General features: G+C 37.3%; 1 protein-coding gene across 4 annotated transcripts in view; it reads left to right on the top strand.

Moving 5' to 3' along the window:
• Positions 1-26,554, top strand: part of Akt3 (AKT serine/threonine kinase 3) — a 242,803-nt gene that overhangs the window by 25,682 nt on the left and 190,567 nt on the right. Inside the window, exon 1 of one of the 4 annotated variants that reach the window (XM_028755301.1) lies at positions 7,283-7,344. The exons of the other annotated variants lie outside the window; for them this stretch is intronic. The gene's annotated coding sequence lies outside the window, so the exon portion shown is untranslated. Of the gene's footprint in view, positions 1-7,282; positions 7,345-26,554 lie in introns of those variants that run through there. 4 annotated transcript variants of the gene reach the window in all.

Raw genomic sequence — 26,554 nt, 5'->3', positions numbered from 1 at the left:
ACATGTATTCACACACCACACACATGTATTCACACACCACATACATGTATTCACACACCACATACATGTATTCACACACCACATACACAATAATAATACAGAACTAAATTTAGTTAAAGAAGGCTGAAAAAAAAACCCTTCCAGGATTGTCAGAAAAGACACTTAAAATGAAATTCAGGCAAACCTCAAACTTCTGCCAGTTCTGTGTCAGCCTTCTGAGTGCTATCATTCCATGCCTCACCATATCCACTTTCTGCATAGTTCTGGAGAAGTCGAAACCGTCAGTCAGTGGACTGTCTACTCATGGAGAAATCAGAACGCTTGAAATGTAAGTCTTATTTTCTTCTGGTTCTCTTATGTATTATACCCTTCATATTGCTCATATGCCAACATTTATCAGGAGACAATATATAGTGAATGCTTCTTTTGGATGGTATTGATAGTAAAATGGAAAAGAATACCTGAAAAGAAGTCACTATCAATATTAAATCTATGGATGTGTCCTAACTTCTTTTGTCACATACTTGTTTGAAACTTGACTCTTCCATTCTGAATACTGTGATTAATTTTAGCTAGATTCTCAGACCAAACTTTGAATGATCAGCAATGAAATGAAGCGTTTTGAATTCTTAGAAAGACCTAATAACTTTGTATATTTTCCTGTGGGGGAAAGCTCTTTCATTTGTGGTAATTAGATTCAGGGATTCTGTTGCCACTTTTATGTTAAGTCACTTTGGTTAAATAATTTAAATTTACTGGGTCTTAATAGAATATATGTAATTAGAGAGTAGCTGTGATGATTAAATGAAATTAAAGTAGTTTAATCACTCTAGTAGCTACTGGACCCGACAGGATAAATACAGTTTAAGTTTTTGTGTTCATGTTTCTTTTCTGTAGTATGTGCTAGTAGGGAATACTGTCTTTCTAGATATTAAGGCTTGTTGTATATGAGTTGATGATAAGTATGTATATATTTATATTTTTGGAGTGGCAATTTTGTGCTTTGAAATATTTTCTTAATTATCTTAACATCTTATACTGTGAACTAGTGTACTGTGAACACTTATACTGTGAGTGTCCATATGTTTGCTTTTCTCGTAGTTTAGTTGTCACTCCTGATTTGCAAAGTAAAAGTTATATTCCAAGATAATTTCAAAACTTTTGTTCTGGTGGGTTTTTTGTTTTTGTATTTTTTTGTTTTGCTTTGATTCGAATCCTGAGTTATGTGACTGTTTGTTACACATTTACTTTGGATGGGGTAGCTTAATGTGTTTTGGAGGATTGAGGTTATTGGAAGTTATCTGACCATTTGAATTTATTGTTAGAAAATGATCTGAGTTGTGAAATCTAGTTCTCAGTGAAAATAAACTGGAGAGTGGTGCTCATTAGTTTTCTTCCTACAGAGGTAAAATGGATTTCTTGATGTCTGCTTGAAGCTGTTGCTTTATGTTTAGAGCCATATGAATTTTGTCCTTTTCTGTACTAAGCCTTCTCTTCCACAGTAGTTAGGCCTGGAAGGATAGAAACGAAGGGGCATGTGTATATGTGTGTTTACAATTCTGATTAATGTGCTAAGGATGCAGCTCAGGAGGTAAAGTGATTGATTGTTTAGTGTGCACAGTAATCTAGAGCCAGTTTTCAGCATTGCCTAAACCTAGCATGGTTGCACATGCCCATAATTCTAGTACTCAGGAAGTGGAAAGAAGAGGATGAAAAGTTGAAGAGTACCTGGCTACATACAACATGTCAGGTTGGAGGCTAACCTTGACCACATGAGACCTTGTCTGCAAAGACCCTCTTCAATTTATAATTAATAGTTGCAAAGCTAAGTTCAGTCTAGCTGTCATTGCCAAAGAGATTCTTTATAATGACTTCCAGCTTCAATCATGTTACTTGCCTTCATAGTTTCCTCTTTCTGTGGCTTAGATTATGTATTTGGATAAATTCCATAATCGCAACTGGACTAAAAGCTGTTTTGCTCACTTTCATCTTTTGTATCTAGCATATAATTATCATTCAGGACATTTTAATAAATTAACAATTCCCCACAAATAAATGAATAGAAATATAATGACAAATATAGGCTCACACTTTTCTTTAGGATCATAATCATAGCCTCTGCTTTGGCCATCACTGAATTTTAAAGGAAAGACTAATTAGGGTGCTTGTATGACTTTAGTATTGTTTGTCCAAGAACTGAGCGTTCCCTAGTGTAGGAAGTGACTTTCAAAAACTTTTGGCAAGGCTAAGAAGCAGTACTGTCCTTGATCAAATGTTTTAGTGCCTGAATTTCTTTAAATTTCTTTAAATCTACTTCATTAAAAAAAAAAGGAAAATCAACATTTTGATTAAGTGGAAAATTCATTTCATTTATATTTGTTTTTTTTGTAAAAAGAATGTGACTGAATTTGCTAGCAAAGTAAAATTTAATTTTTACTAGTTCCATTTTTAAAATGTTTTCTTTTAAGTACATAACACTTTAAAATGAGCTCAGCTGTGGATTAGCAGATAAACATGGTGGTTCAGTCCACAGCTACTGAATGAAGCCTGGAGGGGCACAATGTGTTTTTTACTCTGCTCCATGGCAGCCTATTTCTCTTTCTCTTGTCTCTGTTGAGGGAAGGGGACTGAAATAAGTTACTCTGAACAGCTTTACCTGAACTGTTGAGAAGACCAGGGAAAAGGATTTTCCACCACTTGTGTTTAATTTTTCAGTAACATAAAGCCAGTGTATACATCCCATGTTTATTGTGAAATACCCATGTTGAAGAACTAGTCACAGCTCTATTTTTCTCACATTTGCAAAGCCATTTTGCTTAATGCTTTGTTTGGAATAGTCTGTTGTTTAAAGATATGAGTTGGGTATCTTAAGATGTACTGCGTTTTTAGGGCCTACTTGAGTTGGGAAACAGAATGAACCCTGCTATAATCAGCAGAGCTTTATATACTCATATGCATAAGGTTATGGTAGGAATTTCATAAACTTGTTATAATAAATCAGAGTAAGGTGATCCTTGTTTTTTCAAAGTAGCTTTTAAAATATAATCAGGATATGTAACAGCCAATGTAACATAGCCCTATATGCTTTTGCATATATTTTGCTGTGAATTTTAAATGAGAAAGGGGACATTTTTACTGCATACAAGCTTACTAAATAGCTGTTTAGTATCATTCCTAAAGGGTGTATTATTAATAATGTCTCTTTAAGAATAGATTGTTATCTGAGAAATAGAGCAAAGAAAATAATATGTTTTGAGGTGTTGAAATTTAAAAAGATTATATTATAGAATTTCAAAAATATGCTTTGCTAGGTTTTAGACAGACTTTATTGACAGTGTTTTTGTCTGTAGAACTTCTAGGATGGAATCTGGTGGAAATCGGAGGTGAGAGAGACAGAGGGTAGTATTTTTAGTTAGAACATAGTGGTTATATTTAATTATAATTTTCACTATACTAGTAATGATTATAATTGATTAATAATATTCTTATTCAACCTGTTTCTCTGACTGCTGTCTGATGTTTGCTGTAGAATTCCTATGTTTAATTTTTTATTGGTAGAATGAGGACTCATGGATCTTTTGATTGATTTATTAAATTGAAGCAGATTAGTAAACAGGAGATAGAAACCTGTTGCCTCTAAGTTAGCCTGACTCAAAATAGACTAAAGCTTTTGTCAGAATAGTTCTACATGTTAGCTGCTCTGTCTTGGTTCTGCTGTTTACCTACTGTAGGGGCTTGGGCTTCAAAACAGTTCCTATTGACCTTTATTTTCCTCACTTAGCTCTGCTCAACTGTGGTCATGAAATACCAAGTAAGGTTTCATCAGCTTCCCTATTTTCCGAGCTAGACGTCTAGCTGAGATTATATGAAGGGGTGATTAGTAAGCATTAATATTTTTCAACTGATTAAATCTAGAGTTTGTGATATGCTTGCTTTTAAGCCAGTGGTTCTCAACCTGTTGGTCACAACCCCTTTAGGGAGTCACACATCAGATAACCTGCATATCAGATATTTGTATCACAATTAAGAACAGTAGCAAGATTACAGCTGTGAAGTAACAACAAAATACTCTTATGTTTGGGGTCACTACAACATGAGGAACTGTGTTAAAGGGTTGCAGCGTTAGGAAGGTTGAGAACCACTGCTCGAGGCTCTCTTACCTGTATGAACTCCTAATCCCCCTGCCTCAACTTTCCCAGTTTTGTGATTATAGCCATGAACTGCCACAATTTGGCTAGGCTTCCTCTATTGTTTTCTATCTTGTACTGTTTTGTTTATATAACACTGGATGACTTATATTAATTTCTACTCTATGTTCTTGGTAGCTATCTTTTGTTTAGGAAGGTGATCCAAATGTCCTAACCTGGCACTAGTGAGCAGCACCAACTACCATTCTAGCTTTAGCCTTCTCCACATTTTGTTTCATATCACATGACCTCTGAATGCTTCAGTTGTACATTTCTCATGAAATGTTTATTTTTGCAGCTTTTGTATTATCCTCAGCATGATTTACATAAAGTGCTATTAGTCCGTGGTCTTTCTAGCTTAAAGTGCTGTTATTTTTCTCTTAACATTATTTTAAACTATTTTAGTGTTGTTATGCATAATAGTTATACCTGACTAATCTACTCCGAGAGTTTGTTTTCTGAGACAATGGTTTATTGCAGTTAACTGCTTTGACCTACAATTGTTTTGATACAGTTACACACACACACACACACGTATATAACTTGAATTTATATCTTGCACAGCAGAGTAGTAGTGTAGTATTCCTGAATGGTACACTAGTTCTCTGTGGTCCCACCCCTTCTTCTGCAAATGGTTCCTGTCAGTGCACACTCATTTGCACCAAGCCAGAATAGGAAAGGCCATAGAAGACCACTCCAAGCAGATAAATTAGTGGGCCAGCCTAACAGTGGCACTCTTTGCCTCCCACATTTTGTCAGCTACAACTCAAATGGCCATATTGACTTACAGTGAATGCAGAGTGGTATGCTTAGGAAGAGGTGTATGTGTGGAAATTGCCAGAGTGCTTAAAAGCTTGTAGTTTTCAAGTCGGACAGATCTGTATCTTAATTCTGGATATAGTGCTTATCAGAGATGTGATCAGGAAATTTTAAGTAACAATGCAAAATACTTCGCTTATAGTAATTTCTCAGTTACTGTTGGCTGACACTGTCATCATCAGTAATATATCTTTGTTCAGCAGACATCTTGATATGTATGCATATGTATGTGGGGGTTTTGTTTGTTTTTTTGAGGCAGGGTTTCATTATTTAGCCTGAGCTTCTATAGAACTCAATCTGTACCTCAGGCTGCTCTAAAACTCATGATCCTCCTGCATTAGCCTTCCATGTGCTTAGGTTACAGATGTGAGTCACCATGAATAACTAGTTGTATGTTCAGTAGAAATTAAGTCAATCTAAAATGGCTGCATTGTGTTTGTTATTTCATAATTTCTTTTCTCTAGTTAATATTATGCTGCAAATACTAGAAGATTTATTTATACCAGAAATTGTAACTTATTATTATTAACATTTCTTAACTATACTTTAGAAGAATGGAATTTATTTTTAGAGAGATTTAAAGATAAAGGAGGAAGAACTTTTAAGAGATAAAATAAAAAGAAAGAAATGGGTACTGGAGATAATGACTAATCTTACACAGTGCCTACCATGCACAAAAGTCAGGCTTTGATGGAACTAATTGAGCATGCAGGTGTACATCGTAATGTAGGCACTCGGGAGGTAGAGATTAATAATGCAAGGTCATCCCCTACTATAAAATGAAATTAAAGCCAGCCTGGAGTACTTGAGAGATTGTGCCTTAAAACAACCAACCAAACCACATCAACAAAACCAAAATGATATATAAACAATCTAAAAGCCTCTGTCATGATGGTGTATACCTGCTGTATGAGAGGTAGGCAGAGTTAATTTAAGATGAAGAGAGGGAAAGGAAGAGAGGAAGAACAAGAGAAAGAGAAGCTAAGAAAATTGGAAAACAAAAGTTTCCAGCATTACAACTGCATTTTTTTGGAGAGGAGTCAGAAACAGCAGAATAAGGTAATTACTGAAATAAGTATTTTAGCTTTTCATATTGAAAGGATTCATTAAACACCTCACACAATCACTGTAGATGAGACCTATATGAAGGCACCATATAAAGAATCAAAAATTAAATTTGTTTAAGGCTTCTTAGGATACAGTATTGAAGTGGAAACTTAAGGGTTCTTTGGAGAGTCAGTTCCTTTGGGCGGTGTTTTGTTGGGGCAAACATGTGCAGGAGTGTTTTCCTGAAGTGGACACAGGTGAAAGATTAAGGCAGACTTGTGAAGGAATGTTTCACTGAAGCAGACGCAGGAGATAGGATGTTTGCTGAAGCAAACACATGAAAGGATATGTGATGAATTTCTTTGCTAACAACATGCGTGTATTGGTCTGCCTTACATGGTTGAGCTTCATTTGTCAGGACTCCTCCGACTGATTGGATGCACATGCTGAGGACATGTGCTGAGGCAAGGCACATGGAGGACATGGTCATGTTTGGAGGGTATAAGTAGGACTCAACGAAGTGACAGACAGAGCTTGGCTTGCTAGTACAGCAAGCTGTTCAAGGCTTGTGGGTCTTGTATCTTTGCTGATTTTAAATTTCCCAAGAGAGACACAGCCTAGAACTTTTCTGGTGTTCCTGCTGGTCCCTCTTGCTGACTTGAAGTGAGGCTGAGGCCTGGCTGTCTCTGTTAGGTCTGTCACTGCTGTTGCAAACCTGACACTACTGAACTGGACTGCTGGGGTATCTGTGAGGTTTTGCAAGTGGACTGAGCTGCTGCTGCCCTGTTAACCTGTGAACCGAACTGCCGATTTCCAGACAACACAGACTGGAGTTGCTCCAGAGAACCTTTCTAAACAGGTCTGCTTTCCCCACCCCCTCCCCGAATTCTTTCTTCTCTACTACTTCAGGAGGGTGGCGGGCTAACGGGGAAGTTAAAGTGTCTAAGAACTATCACTAAAAATAGGGTTTGAAAAACTTAAACTTACACAGTATAGGACCAGTATCTGAAGAATTCTGAAGAACTGTCCAAACTACCATAAATAGAATATTAATCAAGTTGGATAGAATTAAGATACTTTCAGAGAAAGAAGGCTGAAAATTTTTGTCTCCCACAAACCCTCCAGGAAGCTGGGAAATGTAGTCTCATCAGAACAAGGGGCTGTAATATTGAAGAGGAGGACCTGGGTGAGAGGCAGAAGCTGTTCAGACCTAGGAGAAGAGTAAGAAAAACACAGATCGATAGCTGTGCTTCTGACTTTAGGTTCCCAGTCCAGAAGAGCAACTTTGAAGGTAGGAAACAGGTTCTTCCAGAACATAAAAATGAAAAACTATGATGTGACTAAGGTGGATCAGAAGTAAATATGTAATAGATATGCATGTAGAAAACAAACCAAATGAGGAGCCAATTCTTTTTTTCTCTTCTTCCTCCTCTTTTTCCTCCTCTTCCTCCTCCTCCTCTCCCTCCTCTTCCTCCTCCTCTTCTTCCTCCTCCTCTTCTTCTTCCTTCTCCTCCTCTTCCTCCTTTTCTTCTCCTTTTCTTCTCCTTATTTTGTTTTTTCAAGGCAGAATTTCTCTGTGTCTCTGTGTGGACTTGGGTGTCCTGGACATCCAGGCTAGCCTCCAACTCAAGGTCTGCTTGCCTCTGCCTCTCAAGTTCTGGGATTAAAGGCCTGTGCCACCATCACCTGGTGAGAAATCAACTCTTAATTCCAAAGACAACAAAATGTTATTTAGAAAATGAAAGTATTATTTACTTCTTGGAACACTTGTGAATAACTCTTTAGCCATCCCTGTGATATAAGACTTAACTATTGATGTAACCAAGTTTTAAGGTACAAGTGCCTTGAGAACCATCCTGAAGAGGACTATAAAACTCTCGGAGTCATCCTTTGTCTGCCATCCTCCTGTAGCAAGTGAGCTTTTTGACAGGGCTATCTCCCCAGCACCAATACAGCTAAAAGCTTTCTCACCAGGATGGTTAAAGTATTGGGGAAAAGGAAGTAAGAAAGAAAGGAACTAGAAATAGTTTTTCCTAACAAAGCTTACAGATGCAGTTGGTTTAAAACAAATTGCATACATGTGTAACATTTCTCTCTTCAGGTAGAGGTGTGTGTGTCTGTGTGTCTGTCTGTCTGTCTGTGTGCGTGCGTGCGTGCTGGTGTGTAGTACTTTGTGGATTGTTTTAGCTTTTTGCTTCAATTCTGTCTTACCAGGTTATGGTTTAGGTAGTAGGCCATTAGATACTTCTTTGAAACACACAGGGAAGAATCTGTGTGGTAAATGACTTGATGTTACTGACCAAATAAATGAAAAAGGAGAAGAGTATTACTATTCATAGGCAGTGATGCACTAATTGGTTGAGGAACAACAAAATGTAGCCAGTATATTCTTAGGAAAACAGTGAGCTGGGCAGTTGTGGCCCGCGCAGAAGAGCTAGGACTGCACAGAAACACCCTGTCTAAATAAATAAATAAATAAATAAATAAATAAATGAATGAATGTCAGGCACATAGAGTATATTTTAAAAAGAGAAGTATCTCTTAGCCTAGTAGGTTGGCCCAGGCCTGTAATCCCATCACTTCACAGGCTGACTCTAGAGAACTGCCAGAAATTTGGGGACCAGAATGGGCAATTAGTGAGTCCTGGACAGCTTTGGCTGCAGTATAAGATACTGTCTCAAAAAGTGAAGAAAAATAAGTATGTCTTATTACTATGAATTAGTTTTTCTCCTAATACTTTAATACAAATATTGATAGTTAAACACATTCTGAGGATACGACATTGATTAAATCCACTTCCCCAAGAGACATTTTGGCTAACCAGTCTATCAACAGTATGTTTTCAGTATTCTTAAATGTCTGCTTGACAAAAAAGTACATCAGTGGCTAGTTTAAGGATTTAATTCAATGAAACACTTGTGTGTACATTGATCCTATAATGATTGTTCCGATAACAGATATGCTATGACCTTTAGTAACTAGATAAGATTGTTTTAAAAGAAAAGGAAAAAGCAGTTGGATTTGGAGCATGCAAATCCACATTTCCATTTCTAGCTACAAAGATACTATGAGATGAGATAATTCTTTAAACCAAGTACTCTGGGACCAAAGTTAAGAATAACCTAATCCTACAGTGCCTTTGTTCTATGTCTCCCACTCCTAAACTTAAAACATCCTGTTTGTGTATGCTTTCAAATCAATTCTTCCATGGTGTCTTTCCTTCCCTCCCTTAGTTTTGACTTCTTTGAAGTTTCTTTTCTTTAGCATTTCAGTAGTAGTGGCCATTTTATTATGAGATGCTTCTGTGCTTCTCTATTATTTGCTATTGTATACTTAAGTGTTAGGGTCAAGGTTATTAATTGTAAACAATGGGTACCTTTTTGTATTTTTCTAATTTAAGTATAAATGAGACTCACTGATGATATTGGTAATTCTTTTAACAAAGGGATACAATAGACAATTGAGGTTTGGGCTATATAGCTACAGACGGTACTTCCATTTTTAAAATAGCTGTGCACAGTAATTGAGTATCCTGTTTTTGAAGGTTACTGTTTTTTATTACATTAATTAGCTATTATGCTCTCTAATGATACACTTGTAGGTTAGGAAGCTTACTACTTACTGTCACATGGGAATTCCTGCTCTGGAGGTGTTGATACCCAAGATTTGTCCATTTTGGAATTTAAAATTGAGAGGTACATAGAAAGAGATAATCTGAATTTTCAGGAGATGAAAGCATATCTCCGTTCTTGAATGCCCCTGTGTGAGGAGAGTTAGAAGACAGCATTAGATCAACGCATTTCTTAATGTGTTCATGTTAAATCATAATTCAGATCCCTTGATTAAATTGTTCCATTAGGTTCTCATCTTACTTACAAGAAAGAAATAGTCCAAACTGATCCTGATAATCACTATGGTTCAAACTAACCTGGTGGGAGGTAGAATTCCCATGAAATTAATAGGACTTTTTAGTGGGAAAGGACTGTCTGGAAGATGAAAAGAGTTGGTTAACTCTAGTTTCACACACCCTTTTCTCTGTTGTCCTTTCTTCCATCATTTCAGTTTGTATTGGAATTGACACAGGGACTTTTGTAATTCTAAGGAAAGAATGAATAAGAAAATTGTATGTTTTATAGTCGCTCTTATGTTTACTTTAGTGTTTGCTAGTGACATTGTATAAGACAACTTTCAGGAGATCCTTCTGGTTGCCCACTCAGCTGGCATTGTGAAGGTGCAGGCTCAGAGAACACATACAGGTATGGACTTAGGGTAGTCATCCAACAAATCAAGAGTTGGGTAATGGAGGAGAAACTTGCAGTCCTTCTGTACAGAGAGATGGGGCATGGAAAGTTCTCTCTAGGAGGCAGTTTTTGTTGTTTCTTTGTTTTGTGCTAGTACAGACTTCATGATAATTTCTCAAAGATGGACTTTTGAGTACAGTGGGGCTCAGTCTTTTATAAATGTTTGGCTTCCTTGTCCTCCGTATAAGGTTATGTATAACCCAGTTGGTAATTTTGAACTACTAGGTAGGGTTATTAAAAATGGCTGTAGTGTTAAGGGGAGGAGAGGAAGGGGCATGCAAATCATATTAAAATTGAACTCAAGGGTACTGACTAGACCACTGTGATTATTACTTTAATTTTTTTCTTCTTGGCCCTTGGAAATCTCTACTATAGAATGGTCACCATTTTTAAATGCAAAAGACAGGATTGTAGAGATGTCTCAGCAGTTAAGAGTACTGGTCACTCTTCTAGATGACCTGGGCTGTATTCCAAGCACCTACACAGTGGCTCTCAGTTATTTGTAACTCAAGTTCCAAGTGATCCAGTGTCCTCTTTTGGCATCTGTAGGCCCTAGGCATGTACATGGTGCACAGACATACAGGCAGGCAAACCACCCATACACAATAAAAAAAAGCATGATAGAAAACACTTTTTATACAGTCAGTAATTTTCAGTGTTGTCGTTTTCCCCATTATAGGTAAATGTTTTGTGTGTGCTCTACATATGCTTCAATGTAATATCTGCTATTCTAAGTAGAAAACGTTTAGAAAATTGGATGTGATCATTTTTCATTTTTACTGGGTTTTGTACATTGCCTTTTAAAGTGATTCCTGTCAGTTTACTTCTATCGGCAATTATGGAAATTACCAGTTTTTTTCATGCATTTAACATTGTGTTTTTCAACCTATAGCTGCTTAATGTGTAAATTAGCATTCTTCTAGTTAATGGTGGAATTTCTCAATTTTTTTTCTATTTATTACCATATAGTTATTCTTGTTACTGCCCTTTTGTCATTTATACTCCATTCTCACATATTTTTATTACTGAATAGTCTGTCATTTTAAAACTTATTTATTGGAATCCTGGTATTCTATATATTAGCCATTTATTACTTGAATGGTAACTATTCTTCAGTTTGTGGTTTTTTTTTTTGATTGTTACATAATGCCAAACTTTTTACTTTAATAGTGACGTATTTACCTGTTTTCTGGTTTTGATTATGTTATCCCTATTATGATAACTTATGTTGAATTTATAATTTATTATTTATTGCTATATAGCAGATTATTATCAATTTTATGAACACAAAAACAATTTTTGTTTTTCTTTCTTTGAGCAGGAGTATGGGTGCAATAAGGCTGGGGAATCCCTCCTAAGAGCCTGGTCTCACTTAGATTGACCTTGTCGGGCAGGGTTGAGGTTATCTGAAAAAGTATTGCTGGAGGATTTGCTTGTAAAGGTAGTTCATTACTCTGTAAGAGCAGTATGTGCTTTTCACCACTGAATTATTTCACCATCTCTCTTGCTACCATGTTAATGTAAGTGTGATTGATTAAATCAATGGCTCACCAAAGGATGAGATTGAGGAGGGGCCTTTCTGGCAACAAGTCTGCATTATGGAGCTGTGTAGTCGGGACCCTAGCCACTGATAATCTGATTACCATGCAAAAGTCTCTTCACTTGGGGGAATTTCAGGGATCCTAGTGACTTTTGTGTTGGGAATGGGGACTAATACAAATATAAGAAAAGGTTCTCCTATCACCAAGGAATTTACAAGGGTTTTCTGCCGGGAACTTATGAGCCAGGGATAAAGATCACGTATGTATTTAATATTAAATAACAGGCTTCAAGCAAGAGTGTGAAGATTATTGGAGGCTACCTACTAGACTCTCTAGTAAACTGGAGACTCCTGTGTTTTTTTATAAGCAGCCTGTAGTTCTTTCATATTTTGGTCTTCTTTACTCCACCTGGTTTGGACTGTATGTGTTTGATGCTAAGGTGGGAGTCCTGTCATACTCTCCTTCCAGTGGTATAAATGTTTATTCAGAATCTGCTATCATTGTTCATTTATGCATGGATATGTTTTGGAGGTCTCTATTTATGTACTTCTCTGCTATGATCTAAATATTTGCCCTATCCTCCAGTTTGTATGTTGAAGCCTTGTTATTCTGGTGCGACTTAGGGCTTTGTGGACTTTTTTCAATTTATTATAGGTGTCCTGACAGACTTACTCCTGTACCTCCTTTTTTTTTGCTCTTTTTTTTGTATATATAATTCATGTATTTGTTTAGTTAGAGACAGGATCTCTGGAACTCAATATGTGGACCAGGCTGGCCTTGAACTCATGGAGACTGGCCTGCCTCTGCCTCCCAAGTGCTGGGATCAAAAGTTTGTGCCATTACAGATGTCAGTTCTTTATAGCAAGCTGTGATCTGATCTTTCTGTTTAATATTTGACTTGCTGCTCTTGTCTCTAAAAGTCATTAGAAGAGGAATAGTTAAATACATCCATCAATCTTTCCTGCATTTTAATTTACTAGGTCCTGTGAAAAATTCTGTTGGAATCTTGCTTTATAAAGAATATGTAAATATCTCCCTTTCACTAAGAAAGTAATGGATGAAGATTTGTGAAATACAGTTATATTTTAAAGCCATCTACATTGCAAGCACCCAAATGTCACTGTTACAAGCATCTGAAATTCTTAAAGATTTTGCACTATAGAAATATTTTTTTTTGTTCGTAAATAACGGTAGATAAGTTACATAATTGTATTTACATTGCTGTAAAATGCTGGGAAAAAAACAAGTAAACCAATACCTAACCTTAGGAAAAGAAGCAGGTTGTTTTGACTGAGTAGTTATTACACAGAGTTCTGATGGTACTTTTTATTGTAGACCTTGTTAATGTGTGAGTTGTGACAAACGGACATATGACCTGTTTAATCGTTGTCTGATTTAAGCCTTGTTTTGGCACTACACAAATTCAGACTTTAAAGTTTCTAACTACCGGCCTGCAGCACAATACCCCTAACAAAGCATATTACCATTACCTTTCTCTAAAGATCATCATTTCCCAGACAAGCTTCATAATTTATATTCTAGAAAGGTGTTGTGTTGTTCTTCTGCTTACAACACTATTTTGTAATTGTATTTCATCTGTATCTTCTTTATATTTATCTCAAAGAATAAGTTTGTGACTTCTCAAGGAAGCTATCTTCAGGTTTTGCAAGATTAAGTTTTTGACTATCTTGTATAGGTTTCTATCATTACTCTTACCGTACTCTATTCAATGATTTATTTCTTTATTGTCCTTGCACATAGCCACCAAAAAGCCTTAGTCTAGTTTTTTGAAACATATAGAAGGGGTTCATACTCTTAATAGCTTATAGTCTTTAACAGAGACAGACATGCAGGAAAACAGTCTAATAAATGAGGTAATATAATAGGCAAGGATTCTAACTTTCAAAGGAAGTCTTTGATATGAGTAGTGGTGATGGGCTTAGACTCCATCTTGATGGAAGCATTTTAACAGGTGTTGCTTAAAGCAGCAAATATTATAAGATATAGAGGGTTCATGACTTGTGAACATGAGAGAAAAGGAAGAACAGGGGTAGAGTGTGTCAAGTCTAATTGGGAAAGCTAAATATTACCATCTAGGGAGAGTTAGTCTTTCAAATGCTTTTGAACAAAGATTGAATATGATAAGCTCAGTGCAAAATGATTATTTTTATGTTTTGCATAGTGTTTATTGGGAAAGAGGGAGATAAGAGATGAGGTACCTGTTAAGATATTTTGTATCGATCCTTTATTATCCAAAATATTCATTTTCTCTAGGCATGTTGGCACATGCCTCTAATCTCATCACTGGGGAGGCAGGTGGGTCTCTGTGAGTTTGAGGTCATGCTGGTCTACATTGTGAATTCCAGGACATCTATGTAGGTATGTAGAGAAACCGAAGTACAGTGTAAAGGTGTCAAATATAGAGCAGCCAGCCATATTTTAAGCATGTTTGTCCATGCATTTCATTAAGGCTAGATTTTACTGTTACTCTATTAATAGGATTTTTAATCCTTTGAGAAGGTAATATATATGCTAGTGGAATTATTGACAAGTTCATTCCAAATGTAAATGACTATATCTTGCTCTAGCTGCATTGTGTTTCTTTATTTTATAACTTTGTTCATATTCTACTTGTCTCACACCTTTGTCTTTAACCTTGACTGTTGCTTCCTCTTGGAAATCATGGCTTTACACTGTTTGATTCCCTCACATAATGCTTACTACATTAGCATTGATCATTTTCTTTTCTTTATTTCTTTTATTTTTTTCAGTAGAAGTTCTTGTGTTTCAGGCCTCAAGGAACTAATTGTTTCCCAGTCCCACTGTTTGTCTATACTGTATGATTAAGTAATTGAATTCCATTGGGGCAGACATTGACTTTCTTCTGTGTAGCACGAAGTTGGTAGTACCTTTGAGGCATTGAGTCCTGTAAGAGGCAATAGTGGGGCACTATTGCATGAAAGCTGCATTTAAATTCTGGTTTTAGTTTCTTTAAGCTATGTTTTTCTCTTTTATAAATTGTGAAATCTCTCAGTATTTTTCTGTTTAGATTGTCATAACAAAACCTAGACTAAGTGTATAACAGAAACTATCTCTCACAGTTCTGGGGGCTGAAGGCTTGAGATTGAGACACCAGCAGGAGAGAGTCTGGGAGAGAGCGTGGTTCCTTGCTTGTTTTCACACACTGAAGAAAACACAAGAGCACGTTTAGCTGTGTCTATCCTTTCAAGGACCTTACCTCCATCACATGGGCCTTCTTCTCATGACTTTATTGAATTCTAGTCATCTCCCAAAGGCCCATTTTCCAAATATATCACACTGAGGATTAGGACTCCAATAGATAAATTTTGGAACAGATACATTCAGTGTACAACACTGTCTTATGTTGCCTTTATAGTAATTTATGGAAAGGTTTCACACTGTGTCTCTAACAGAAAAGGTGACACAATCAGGCTGTTCTAATTATTTCTCCTTGGCATAAATTTTGCTTCTGTGATACTGGAAGAAAATTTTTTGATAGTGAGTCTATGATAGCATTAGTTATGAAGGGCAATATTGGAAGAAGAGCAAGGTTACAGATATGGTCTTGACAGGTTTGCTTCACTGCATCAACTGGCTTACAGATATGTACTAATGACACTGTAGAATAGAGAAGCTTTAATGTCATTCAGACATACATAACCTTCAAATCACAATTTTTGTTTTCAAGCATTTTTTTTAAAAATTTCAATGATAAGTTGAGTGTTTCTGTGAACTTGGGAAAGCAGAAGTATCATGTAGATAGAGGTCTACAAATAATTGTAAATTTATTTTAATGGACTTGGAGTAGTTCTACTTTAGATATATTTAGATATTTTTAAATTAGTGCATCTGCTCTATTCCTACTTCTAGTCTTTGTATCTGTACTTTCTGTTCTCTAAGTTAGTCAAAGGCTGATTTTATTAGCCTTTTTGGAACTGTAAAGAATCTCTGTTCTTTCATATTTGGCAATAATTGTCTCCACATTTACTTTATAGAGTCCTCTTTGGTGGAACCTATAGGCGGAAAGGAAGTACAGGATTATAAGATGGTGGGCGGGTGAGTGACTGAGCATTTGGGGTAGAACTTGGTAGTGGTTCTTTTTATAATAGTAGGAATAAAACATTTGGACATTAAAATTGTCTGAGTGAAAACTAAAGAACAGTAGATGGCATTAAGGCTTTTTAATGCACATTTGTATGGAATACCTGGTTTGCTAGTATGCTATGGTTTTCTTGCATGTTGTAGTGATTTGACATAGAGCCAGTAGTTTGGAGCATCAGTATTTATCAAGTAGATCTTTTCTTGGTGATGGTGGTCAAGGATATATCATTTTATTGGGGTTTGGACTTTTCTGTTTCAATAAAAAATCAGTTCTTTTAAGCAAATAAGCTTCTAGAACCAGAATTCAAACTAGACTAAAAGAAAATGCAAAGTCTCTAATTTATATGAACATAAAATAATCATGATGTTTCATTCAGAGAAAAATGATCAACTTTTCTGTGTTCTACAATATGTAAGTTGAAAAGGGATTTTGGACAGTAATTCAACCTTACAACAATACAACCTTACAACAAAGGGGAAAAGACGAACAGTCAAGGAAGGAAAGAGAGCCGCCCATGAACTGGAGTAAGAGCTCTAGCAGGTCGGCTGTGACAGATGTTCTTCTGCTCGTCCTGCTTGTTAGAATAGTGTGAAAGCTTGAAACCGCAGACTCCTGGTTTATCATGAATTTCTGCTTTGTTGTTGTTGTTGTTGTTTTTTTGTACTTTATAGAGTGTTTCTTTTGTAAAATAGGGCTGATTGTAATACTGAAAATATTTCTAGGAATCTTCTCAAACTAAACCCTGTTCCTTCATTCTTCTCTTTTTCTGTTTTGTTATAAACATAATGGAGCCCTAGTAACTTTGAAAAGATGAGTAAGCACACTAGAACATGTGATTATTTTACATTTAATTGGAGTTCTTGAAAATTCAAACAATTTGCACATGATAAAATGTAAACACTGGCTTCTCTTGATTATGGGGTACATTATTTTAGAGAAGCCAGTTTTTTGAATCTGATCCTTGAGGCAAACCTGTTGCCATGTAGGAAAGAAATTAACATTGTTATAGTCCTCTTAAACATGTTAGTGACTGTGTCTCTAGAACCTTTTACTCATGATGAGCTTGTGAGAATCAGTATTTTTAAAAAAAAATTTAAATTTTTTACTTGTTTACATCCTACTCACTGCCCTCCTCCTCCCTGTCATCCCCTCCCACAATCCTTCTCCCATCCCCTCTCCCCTTCTCCTCTGAGCTGGTTAGGGCACCCCTGGGTATTCCCTCCACCCTGGCACTTCAAATCTCTTGGAGGCTAGGCACTTCCTCTCCCATTGAGGCCAGAGAAGGCCACCCAGCTAGAAGAACATGTCCTGCCTGCAGGCAACAGCTTTTAGGATAGCCCCTGCTCTCGTTGTTCAGGATCCACATGAAGACTACGGTTCACATTTGCTACGTGTGCTTCTAGGTCCAGCCCGTGTATGTTCTTTGGTTGGTGGTTTCGACTCTGAGAGCTCCAAGGTTCCAGGTTAGTTGACTCTGTTGGTCTTCCTGTGGAGTTCCTATTCCCTTGGGGACCTGCAATCCTTCCTCCTATTCTTTCTTAAGAGTCTGCAAGCTCCACCCACTGTTTGGCTGTGGGTATCTGAGCAGCTGCTAGTTTGTGGAGCCTCTCAGAAGACAGCCATGGTCCTGTCTGCAAGCATAATAGAGTATCATTAATAGTGCCATGGATCGGTGCCTGACCATGGGATGGGTCTCAAGTTGTGCTGGTTATTGGTTACCATTCCCTCAGTCTCTGTTCCATCCCCCATCCCTGTATTTCTTGTAGACAGGATAAATTTTTGATTGCAGCATTCTTAATTGACAGTATACTAAAGATGAACTGAAAGAAGCATGGAGAGACAAGTGGCTTCCTAAAGAGGCTACTGGAGAAATTGTTACTTACCAGCTTTAAAGGTTTTTGACTTATGATGAAATAGTTTTATAATAATTTTATTCCTTTGCTGTGCTCATGTTTAACGAGCCCATGCAACTTCCTTTACATGCTTTGTAAATCAGCCTACGAGACTGCTGATTTTTTCCCCAACTTTTATTTCTGAATACGATTGGCTAATTGATTGATTGTTTGCTTTTTAAAGCATGCTAGCTATCTTCAAGTTTTGTGTTTTGGACAAGAAAAAAGTTTGTGTGAACTACAATGTTTGAGAATTAGCATAGCAAGAATTAATACATTTCTTATTATTGACACTTTTGAATATATTCATTTTGTATTATGCTTGTAAAATATTCATTTAACAGAATTATAAAGTATTTACTATTTGTTAGTGCTATGCAGTGCTGTTCAGTGGTTTCTTTCCCCACTGATGAATACACAGAAGTGCATGTTCATGATTTCATTGAGAAGGTAGTTTAAGAAGGAGACAAGCCTTGTAAGGTAAATTACTATTGGCATACACTGAATAGAGTTTTACAGAAGGAAGAGGCCAACAGCTGTTCACTGTACTGGAATGACAGAGATAAAGAAGTTGTATCTTAAATTTTATTTTCTTTCTCTTACTAATTTTAAAATTAGCACACAAAACAACCGGTTTCATACTAGGGGCTTGCTTTCTAACTTGATGTAATCTCGTTTGTCAGTTCTTGATGGTGTTCTAGAGAGTCTTTTACCTTCTTCATTATATTTATTTCTAGGTATTTTATTGTTTTTGAGGCTTTTGTGAGTGAGATAATTGTTCCTAATTTTTTTCTCAGCATGTTTATTATTAATATGTAGAAAAAGTGGTGAGTTTTGTGTGACTTTATATACTTCTACTTTGCTAAAATCATTTATGAGATCAAAGAGATTTTTGGTCACATCTTTAGTGTGTTTAAAGTATAGGATTATATTATCTGCAAATAGGAATAATTAGAGTTTTTCCTTTTTCTTTATGTGTCTCTTATTTTTTCTTACCTTCCCTGATAGAGATGTTAAAGCATTGTACTAAGAGTGGGGAGAAGGGACACCCTGGTCTTGTTCCTGATTTTAGAGCAAAAAAATTTTTCCTGTGTAGTATAATGTTGGCTGTTTATTTGCTGTATATACTCTTTATTATGTTAAGGGTTATGTTCTTCCTAATTTTTAAATTTCTATTATAAAAAGGGTTCTTTTTGTATTAATTGAAATGATCATATGATTTCTGTCTCTGAGTCCACTTATATGCTGTATAAGACCTATTTTGTTGATTTGTATATTTTAAATCATCTTTCTCTTTGGAATGATACTTGATATTAGTAGAGAATTTTGAAATTGAATTGTTGAATTCCTTTTGCAAGTATTTTATTGAAAATGTTGTTGCCTATATTCATTTAGAAAACTTAGTGTGTAATTTTCTTTTTTTGTTCCATCCTTCTCTGGTTTGGATATGTTGATAGTTCTTATTTTTTAGACAGAATTTGGTCCCATTCTTTTACTTCTTGTTTTATGGAATAGCTTGAAGAAGATTTGGTGTTAGTTCTTTAAAGATCTGGCAGAATTGTCAATCCATCTAGTACTAGACTTTCCTTTTTGGGAGACTTTATTCATCTAATTGTCCGTTACAGATAGATCTGTTTGTTTTCATGGTCCTGGTTTAATTTTTGTAAGTTGTACATATTTAGAAATTTCTCCTTTTTTTTTTCTTTTAGATTTTTCAGTTTTGTAAATGTACGATTTCGAACTGTTTCCTAAAGATCCTTAAGATTTAATTTCATCCTGTAATATGCCTGTTTTCACCATTAATTTTATTAATTTGGTTCATTTTCATTATTTTGGCTAGAGGTTTGTGGATCTCAAATGTTTTAGTAAGTTATATTTTCATTTTATTCTGGGAATTTTTAATATTTTTTCCTAACTTTAAAAATGATTTATCGATAAGTCAGAATTATATTATTCAATCTTCATATCTTTGTGTAGTTTCTGTAGTTTCTTTCTGATTTCTAGTTTTATTCCATTGTAATCTGATAAGACACAGGAAATATTTTGATTTGTTTTATTTGTTTAAGTTTGTTTCATAGACTAAGATATGGTCTGTTCTATTAAAGGTCAATGGGCTTCTGAGAAAAAATATATACTGTAATCAGATGCAATATTCTATAGATGTCATTTAAGACCATTTGATTTATAGTATAGTTCCACTTTGAAGTTGCTTTGTTAATTTGTTTTGTACAGGTAAACTATCTATTGATGATAGTGGGGTGTTAAATTACCTGTCATTATTGTTTCTGGACCTGTCTGGCTTGTTAGTTATGTCTACTAGTGCTTCTTTTATGCAGTAGGGTATACCAAGGACTGATATATACATACTTGCAATCAGTTTATAATTATGGATTAATTTCTGTATTAATGTGTAATGACCTTTATTTCCTTATTTTTTCATTATTTTGAAAATGTTATATACATGTGCACATGTATTCATGGGTACATGCCTGTGCAGAGTAGAGGAGGAGAGTGGGCTCCTCTTCCATGGAGCTGCCTTATTCCCTTGGTGCAGGATCTCCCACTAGCTCACAAAATTTGTCTAGACTGGTGACTTGCAAGATCCTGTCTCTCCTCACAGCCCACTGTTACCCCCAGCACTGAAGTTCCACGTATGCTTACATGGATGTGAGAGATCTCAGCTCAGAACATTGTGCTTATAGGGGTAACACTGTTAGCCACCGAGCCATCTCTCTAGCCTCTTCTTTTTTTTTTGACTAATTTTGAGATGATTTTTGCCAAGTATGAGGAGAGTCATCCATGCTTGTCAGCTTCCAACTGCTTGATAGAGTGGGATTTGTTCTCTACCGTCACTCCAGGTACTTATTTACCAATAAAGTATGGTTATTGTAGACAATACATAGAAATAGTTTTAAAATACTTTATTATTTTTAATTGATTATTTTTTGTGTGTTTGTGCATGGGTACATGTATGTGCATGCACACACATGCATACTTGCTCATGTATGCATGTGCCACCACATACCAGTGGAAGTCAGGGAATCGGATTTGGGAGTTTGTTCTCTCCTTCAACTAAATGAGCCTTGAGTATCAAACTCAGGTCATCAGGCTAAGTGGCAAGAACCTTTACCACCTGAAGCATTTTCTTGGCCTGGATTTTGTTTTTAATCCCATGAGTTAATCCAGAAATAGGCAGAATTTATCCATTAGGGTTATTGAGATGTTTTTCAATTCCCTCAATGTTTTTCCTGATTAGTTTGAGTTCTTTTTTTTGTTTTGTTCTTTCTCTCCTATTCATTTAAGAAGTTTTCTGGTTCAGGGAGTTGGACATTATTCATTCCTAGTGCTCATTTGCTATTCCATTTCTTTCATTACACTATTCTTTCCTGACATCTCTTTTGAGGCATGGCTGCCTTCTCTATGTGTTGGATGCTTGTATGTGTTGTCTGAGCTTGCTGGCTTAGTGGCTTAGAATTGTTTTAGTTCAAGCCTTTTCTCAGTTGTTCTTTATTTCAATTTTAAAGGAGAATTTTGTTAGATATAGTAGTTCTGGTCAGCAGTTGACAAAGTGAATTCACATTTTCCTGTTGCAGTTTTTCATATTGTATCTATCTTTGCTTCAGTATTCTTAGCATGGTAGAGAGATTCTTCAGCTGTAGTCATGTCTCTTAAGAGTTATAAATACTTCTTATGCTTGGTTGGTATTTCTTTTCCTAGACTTGGTGAACTTTTTATTACAATCTCATTGAAGAGATTCTTAAAAATAACTTTAGTTTTTATTTTTATTTATTTATTTTTTTCAATTCCATAGATTCTTAGGTAAAGTTTGCTTTGCCTGACATTTGCTGTATTTCATTATCTTTGTATTGGCTTATTATATTGAGGACCAGTGACTTTCTCTTTTTAGGACTCATCTTGCCTTGCTTTTTCATGTTTCTAGTGATGCTGAGTTGTAATTTTCACATCTGTTGGATGGCTATCTTCAGTTTGAGAGTGTTGTTATTGAGCAGGCTTCTCTTGGGGCTTAGTCTCTTGTACCACTCATACACAGATGAGAAAACAATTTGTAAAAGTAGTAACCTCAAACCAAAACACATATAGAAATATATTTGGAGTCAGTTGATCACAGGGGGAAAATTGCAAAAATAAAGTAAGGTATGTATTTGATAATTATTAAAAAAGAAAGGACAGAGGTAGGGAAAAAGAAAGAAGATCACACAAAAGGGAAAAAGAGATCAAAAGGATCTTAGAAAGATGGTGAAAAAAGAGGATTGGCTAAAAAATTAAACAAAAATAACAAATGTTAAAGAAGTCAACATTGTATTCATTATAGGACCTTTTCTTTCCACTGCCTGGAGCTGCTGTTTGCCTAGGCCTGTGGCCTACACAGATTGTCACTGCAGTTCTGTAGCTTGTACACTCTGGCGTGGTTAATGCTCAAACAGAGTGGATCCTCCAGTACATTGGAGAGTGTAGGAAGTAAACAGATCTCTAGCACCTGTATTGGATGCCTGGCTTCAGGACCCCGTTTATCATTAAACACTATGAGGGAGGAAGTCAAAGTTTCTGCTGGGTATGAACTCCACAGTTCTCTGTCCTGCTGGCAGCTGGTGTTCCTTGACAGAGGCAGCTGTTTGGCCTGTTAGTTCTAAAGTTATTCTAAATTGTTGTTGTACTTTACCATTTGCCACAGAGGGAGGAGCCACCAGTTACCTTCCTTTCACAGTTCAAGGCTTTGTTGCCTGAACTCATCGTGAGGTCCCATAGTCTTCTTCCTCTTCAGGACTGATTCCCATCCATACACTCATAGGAAGATGTGCCAGGTTCCTTGACTTGTGATTGTTTCGTTTTTCAGTTCCCCAGGATAGACACAAACAGTCCCAAACAATAAGTCCCCATGCAAGATGACACCTGGCTATAGCCCTCTCAGAAGTAGGGAATATTAAAACAGATTTCTTTTTTGTCAAGCCCACTTTGGGCACCATTTTTTTAAAATTAATTATCCCATTTGGTTACATCTCAAATGATATCCCCCTTCACAGTTAACCCTCCACAAATCCTCCTTCCCATATCTGCCCTCTCTCCCCTCCCCTTTGCCTCTATGAGGGTGCTCTCCACTCCCACCCCACTGCTCCAGCATCCCCCTACACTGGGACATCAAACCTTCACAGGACCCATGGCCTCCCCTCCCATTGTTGTCAGATAAGGCCAACCTCTGCTACATATGTATCTGGAGCCATGGGTCCCTCCATGTACACTCCTTGGTTGGTGATCTAGTCCCTAGGAGCCCTGGGTGGTCTGGCCAGTCGATGTTCTTTTTATGGGGTTGCAGTCCCCCTCTGCTCCTGTAGTCCTTCCACCAGCTCCCCCACTTGGTTTCCCTAGCTCAGTCCGATGGTTGGCTCCAAGCATTCATGTCTGTATTGGTCAGTTGTTGGCACATCCTCCCGAAGAACATCCACACCAGGTTCCTATCAGCAAGGGCCTCTTGGCAATTGCAACAGTGTTGGGGGTTTGGTGTCTGTAGACAGGATGGATCCCCAGGTAGGGAGGTCCCTGGATGGCCCTTCCTTCAGTTTCTGCTCCATTTTTGTCCTGTCTTCCTTTGGACAGGAACATTTCTGGGTTAAAAATTTTGAGATGGGTGAGTGGCCTCATCCCTCAACTTGGGGACCATGGCTAGCTACTAGAGGTGGTCTTTACAGATTTTATCTCCCCTTTGGTACACATTTCCAGCTAAAGGAATCTCTGTGGGGTTCTGGGAGATTCTGGCTTCCCAGGTGTCTGGAACCCTCCATTGGCCATCCCCAGTTCCTCATCCCCAGCTGCTACATATTTTTATTCAATTTCCTGACCCTCTGTACCTCTCCCCTGTCCCCTGATACTGTCCTCCCTTATTTCTTCCCCTCCTCTCTCCCTCCAGTTACCCCCTTCCTCTACCTTCGTCAATCATCCTGTTACCCCCTCAATGCAGGACTGAAGTATCCACACCCTAGTCTTCCTTCGTCCTAAGCTCCCTATGGTCTGTGGGTTGTATCATGAGCATTGTGAGCTTTTGGGCTAATACTTACTTATCAGTGAGTGCGTACCATGTGTGTTCTTTTGTGATTGAGTTACCTCACTCAGGATGGTATTTTCTAGTTCCATCCATTTGCCAGCAAATTTCATGAAGTCATTGTTTTTAATAGCTGAGCAGTACTCAATTGTGTAAATGTACCACATTTTCTGTATCCACTCCTGTTGAGGTATATCTGGGTAGTTTCCAGCTTCCGGCTATTATAAATAAGGCTGGTATAAACATAGTGGAGCATGTGTCCTTGTTATATGTTGGAGAATTTTTTGTGTATATGCTCAGTAGTGATATGGCTGAATCTTCAGATAGTATCACTCTTTCCAATTTTCTCGGGAACCACCAGATTGATTTACTAGCTTGCAGTCCCACTAGCAATGGAGGAGTGTTCCTCTTTCTCCAAATCCTCACTAGAATCTGCTATCACCTGTGATTTTGATCTTAGCCATTCTGATTGGTGTGAGGTGGAATCTCAGGATTGTTTTGATTTGCATTTCCCTGATTACTAAGGATGTTGAACATTTCTTTAAGTGCTTCTTGGCCATTCGAGTTTCCTCTGTTGTGAATTTTCTGTTTAGCTCTGTACCCCATTTTTAAATAGGGTTATTTGGTTGTCTGGAGTTTAACTTCTTGAGTTCTTTGTATATTTTGGATATTAGCCCTCTGTCGGATACAGGGTTGGTAAAGAACTTTTCCCAATCTGTGGGTTGTCGTTTTGTCCTATTGACAGTGTCTCTTCCCTTACAGAAGCTTTGCAGTTTTTCGAGGTCCCATGTTTTTTTTTTTTTACCAGCTATCACCTGTCACATTGAAAACATTATTACACCACCTCCCCCAGTGGGATTTAAGCCTTGTGCTAACTGTGGGCCTATCTTATGATAGAGCTGTTAGACTCGTCATTGGCTTTTCTTATAGAAGAGCTTTGTTCTCAACTCCCCTTCTGGGGAACTGAGGCTCTCTCCTTGGGATTTATTTTCCTCCCTTTCTCTCCCCTTATTCCCTACTTCTTTCACTCCTTCCCTCCTTATATTCTTGTTTTCCTGTTTTACTTTGGCTTTCCTCCTTCCCTCCTTTTGCAACCTGGAAATTTGGGCAAACTTCCTGATTCTCAGCCTCTGGAGTGCTGAGGTAGAGGCATGAGGCAGCACCCAGGCGTGCCTTGTCCTTGTGTTCATTCTTTCTCACTGGTCACCACTTCTCTTTATCTGGGGAGTAGTCTGTCCTGGATGCTCTGCCTCCTCTCACTTAGGTAGTCACTTCTTTCTATTCTGCTATATTATTTTGACCAAAAGAAAATATATAGCTTATGTGCTATAGATTGCATTGACGCATGGTATATTTCACTCACTGTGTTAAGGTTGAACACTCATTTGTTTTTCTCCAAATCATATGTTACCATGCTTAGTCCCCTCTCCCTAATATATACTAGTGTTCTCTCCTTTAAGAAAATTCTCTGCATTTTTTGCATGCCAGCTCTTATATGTCTTTGTTCTTTAGAATCACGAAGACCCTGCTTCTGCATTCTTTAAAGCAAGTGGTAACGCATCATAGTTGTGGGAATGTGGAAGGCAGCAGTGACAGAGCTAGGCAACGGACTGCTTTCCGTTTCTTTTTTTTTATATATTTTATATTATGTATTTTATTTAACTACATAAATTTTACAAGTGTCTTTCATGATCAACAAAACTATATATTACTTTCTTTTTTTTTTTTTGTTCAGGTTTCTTTTTTTTTTCTTTTTTTTTTTTATTGGATGTTTTATTTACATTTCCTATGTTGTCCCCTTACCCCATCCCCCACCCACCCCGGAACCCCCAATCCCCTCACCCCTCCTTCTTCTCTGTGGATGTAACCTCTATCTATTCCCCCCCACTCCCACCTCCCCACCCTCAAAATTCCCACCCCCTGGGGCATCCAGCCTTCTTGAGGTCAAGGTTCTCTTCTTCCACCTATGCCCAGCAGGGCCCTCCACTCTTACATATTCAGTTGAAGCCCTGGATTCCCCCCCAACAAGTGCTCCCAGGCTGGTGGTTTAGACCCCGGGAGCTGTGGTTGGTTGGTATTATTGTTCTCCTCATGGTGCCACAAATCCTTTCAGCTCCTTCAGTCTTCACTCTAACTCCTCTATTGAGAAACCCATGATCAGTTCAATGGCTAGTTGTGAGCATCTGCCTCTGAATATGTCAGACTCTTGAAGACCTCTGAGGAGACATCCATATCAGGCTCTTATCAGCATGCACTTCCTGACTTCCACATCAGCATCTACCTTTGGTGACTGCACATGGGATGGATACTCAGGTGGAAAGGTCTTCAGACGGCCCCTCCTTCAGTTTTTGTCCCTCGCTTTGTCTCCATATTTCCTCCCTTGAGTATTTTGTTGCTCCTTCTAAGAAGGACCGAATCACCCCCACTTGGTCTTCCTTCTTTATGGACTTCATGTGGCCTGTGAGTTGCATCTTGGGCATTTCAAGGTTCTGGGCTAATATCCAATAATCAGTGAGTGAATACCATGTGTGTTCTTTTGTGCTTGGCTTACCTCACTCAGGATGATAATTTCTAGTTCCATCCATTTAC

Source organism: Grammomys surdaster, unplaced genomic scaffold (genome assembly GCF_004785775.1).
Source record: "Grammomys surdaster isolate TR1022 unplaced genomic scaffold, NIH_TR_1.0 126051, whole genome shotgun sequence".
In the NCBI taxonomy this organism is placed as follows: Eukaryota; Metazoa; Chordata; class Mammalia; order Rodentia; family Muridae; genus Grammomys; species Grammomys surdaster.
This window is presented reverse-complemented; position numbering and strand designations above follow the sequence as displayed.